Source organism: Pseudophryne corroboree, chromosome 10 (assembly GCF_028390025.1).
Source record: "Pseudophryne corroboree isolate aPseCor3 chromosome 10, aPseCor3.hap2, whole genome shotgun sequence".
In the NCBI taxonomy this organism is placed as follows: domain Eukaryota; kingdom Metazoa; phylum Chordata; class Amphibia; order Anura; family Myobatrachidae; genus Pseudophryne; species Pseudophryne corroboree.
In genome coordinates, this window is record NC_086453.1 from 133,376,085 (window position 1) to 133,379,844 (window position 3,760).

Sequence of the window (3,760 nt, forward strand, 5' to 3'; positions counted from 1 at the left end):
CACGGGTAGGTGGTATACAATTATGGATGGACTGCCGAGTGCCGACACAGAGGTAGCTACAGCCGTGGACTACCGTACTGTGTCTGCTGCTAATATAGACTGGATGATAATGAGATGAAATCAATATATATGTATATATAATATCACTAGTACTGCAGCCGGACAGGTATATATTATATATTTATTATGTAATGACTGATGACGGACCTGCTGGACACTGTCAGCTCAGCAGCACCGCAGACTGCTACAGTAAGCTACTATAGTAGTATGTATAAAGAAGAAAGAAAAAAACAACAACAACGGGTAGGTGGTATACAATTATGGATGGACTGCCGAGTGCCGACACAGAGGTAGCTACAGCCGTGGACTAACATACTGTGTCTGCTGATAATATAGACTGGATGATAATGAGATGAAATCAATATATATGTATATATAATATCACTAGTACTGCAGCCGGACAGGTATATATTATATATTTATTATGTAATGACTGATGACAGACCTGCTGGACACTGTCAGCTCAGCAGCACCGCAGACTGCTACAGTAAGCTACTATAGTAGTATGTATAAAGAAGAAAGAAAAAAAAAACAACCACAGGTAGGTGGTATACAATTATGGATGGACTGCCGAGTGCCGACACAGAGGTAGCTACAGCCGTGGACTACCGTACTGTGTCTGCTGCTAATATAGACTGGATGATAATGAGATGAAATCAATATATATGTATATATAATATCACTAGTACTGCAGCCGGACAGGTATATATTATATATTTATTATGTAATGACTGATGACGGACCTGCTGGACACTGTCAGCTCAGCAGCACCGCAGACTGCTACAGTAAGCTACTATAGTAGTATGTATAAAGAAGAAAGAAAAAAAAAACAACCACGGGTAGGTGGTATACAATTATGGATGGACTGCCGAGTGCCGACACAGAGGTAGCTACAGCCGTGGACTAACGTACTGTGTCTGCTGATAATATAGACTGGATGATAATGAGATGAAATCAATATATATGTATATATAATATCACTAGTACTGCAGCCGGACAGGTATATATTATATATTTATTATGTAATGACTGATGACGGACCTGCTGGACACTGTCAGCTCAGCAGCACCGCAGACTGCTACAGTAAGCTACTATAGTAGTATGTATAAAGAAGAAAGAAAAAAAAAAAAAAACACGGGTAGGTGCTAGGTGGTATACAATATTATATATATATTATATACAATTATATATATATATAATATATATTAAACTCATAAACTGGTGGTGATTATTAAACTGGTGGTCAGGTCACTGGTCACACTATCAGCAACTTGCAAGTAGTACTCCTGAGTCCTAAGCAGACAATCACAATATATATTATACTGGTGGTCAGTGTGGTCACAAACAATGGCAGTGTGGCTGGCACTCTGGCAGCAAAAGTGTGCACTGTACGTTATATGTACTCCTGAGTCCTGCTCTCAGACTCTAACTGCTCCCCACTGTCAGTGTCTCCCCCACAAGTCAGATAATACAGTCACACTATCTCTCTCTATCACTTCAGCAAGTACTAGTAGTAGTAGTACTCCTCCTAATGCTCCCCAAATTACTACTGTGTCTCTCTCTGTCTCACTCTCTTCTCGAATCTCTATAAACGGAGAGGACGCCAGACACGTCCTCTCCCTATGAATCTCAATGCACGTGTGAAAAATGGCGGCGACGCGCGGCTCCTTATATAGAATCCGAGTCTCGCGATAGAATCCGAGCCTCGCGAGAATCCGACAGCGTGATGATGACGTTCGGGCGCGCTTGGGTTAACCGAGCAAGGCGGGAAGATCCGAGTTGCTCGGACCCGTGTAAAAAAAACTGAAGTTCGGGCGGGTTCGGATTCCGAGGAACCGAACCCGCTCATCTCTAGATAGTGTACCTTGTATAGCTGATGAATGCAAACACCTTTCCTGGATCAGTTTATAAGCTATACTGCCATGTAAATCACACACAGAGGCCAAGCAACTACTACTGTAGGAACTTGGAAGCAGAGTTAAGTTACACACTGGAAGACATACAAGGAAACAAAGAGAAAAAGACAAAATGACCTTTTTTGGAAGCACTCTTTTGGTAAATGAAAAAATGAAAAGTACGTTGATTTTATCCACTCTGGATCACAGTGTAAAACGTAACCTTTATTCTGTTCCTAATTAATATCCTCACAGATAGTGAGCCTCATGTTAAATTAAAAATCTTGATTGCCTTTGTACTTTTCAACATTATGGGGGTCATTCCGAGTTGATTGTAGCTGTGCTAAATTTAGCACAGCTATGATCATGTTCCCAGACATGTGTGGAGACGCCCAGCACAGGTAAAAAAGCATTGCACAGCGGTGATGCTTTTGTACTTGTTGAGTAACTCTCGGCCAGCGCAGCTCCTGCAGCTGACAGGGAGTTGCTCGTCGCTGCCCCTGGTCGCAGCGGCTGCGTGTGACATCACGCAGCCGCTGCGGCCCGCCCCCCCGTATGGTCCGGCCATGCCTGCGTTGGCCGGACCGCGCCCCCAAAATGACGCCCAAATGCCGCAGTGCCGCCCAGTGACTGCCTCTGCCTGTCACTCAGGCAGAGGCGATCGCTAGGGAATGACGCCATGCGCCGGCACACTGCGGTGCCGGCGCATGCGCAGTTTCGACCCGTTTGCTGCGCTGCGAACAACTGCAGCGAGCGATCAGGTCGGAATGACCCCCAATACTATTTGACAATTGAGTATTCAGCAATTAAGTATCATCACACGCAGAGCTTTGTGCTCAGTTCTATTGGATATTATTTGGCAATTTTCTAGCATTATGCTCTGCTTGAGCATTTAAAAAGTAAGCACGCAGAGCTTTGTGCTCAGTTTAATTGTATATTATTTGGCAATTTTTCAACATTATGCTCTGCTTGTATGTGCAGCACTAATACCATCTGTCAACTGGTTAATTATTAACAATGTATCATCATTATACTTGTTTCTATTGGTCTTAGAACTGTGCCCAATAATTGTACAAGCTTTTTTCCAATTTCCTGCTTTTCTTTAAAACACACTCATCTGGTTGACAGTCATTCTGACTCAGGCTTATTTGCTTCAGCCAGTATACTACTTACTGTCACAACAGAAAACAGAAGTTGTTTCTCTCATCTGGTTGATAGCAGCCCTGGGTCTAAACATTACGCTTTCTCCCAGACAAATTTACTATCACAACAGAAAGTAGAAGTGTCCTTCTCATACACGCTCTCATCTGGAAAGACATGATTTTGGTTCCTTAGAGCCCTACTCCGGTCGAGCACAGAAAGCAGAAGTGTTTCCCTTCCATTCCCGATCCAACTACCCACGGCCATACTATCCTGAGTACGCGCGATCTTGTCCGATCTCGGAAGCTAAGCAGGTGAGGCCTGGTCAGTACTTGGATGGGAGACCACCAGGGAATACTAGGTACTGTGGGCAATATTCCCAGGAAACTAATACCTCTCACTGTTGTATCATAAATCTATTCTTAAGCTCTATTATTTTTGATTGTACACAGTATTGATCACCAACGTTACAACGTCCTAATTTAACCCATTTTCAGGTTCTATGGGGGTAATTCCAAGTTGATCACAGCAGGATTTTTGTTAGCAATTGGGCAAAACCATGTGCACTGCAGGGGAGGCAGATATAACATGTGCAGAGAGAGTTAGATTTGGGTGGGGTGTGTTCAATCTGCAATCTAATTTGCAGTGTAAAAATAAAGCAGCCA

At 43.2% G+C, this 3,760-nt stretch overlaps 1 pseudogene; it reads left to right on the forward strand.

Annotated features, from left to right (window-relative positions):
• Positions 1 to 3,350: 3,350 nt before the first annotated feature.
• LOC134968149 (5S ribosomal RNA) lies at positions 3,351 to 3,468 on the forward strand (annotated as a pseudogene).
• The last annotated feature ends 292 nt before the right edge of the window (positions 3,469 to 3,760 follow it).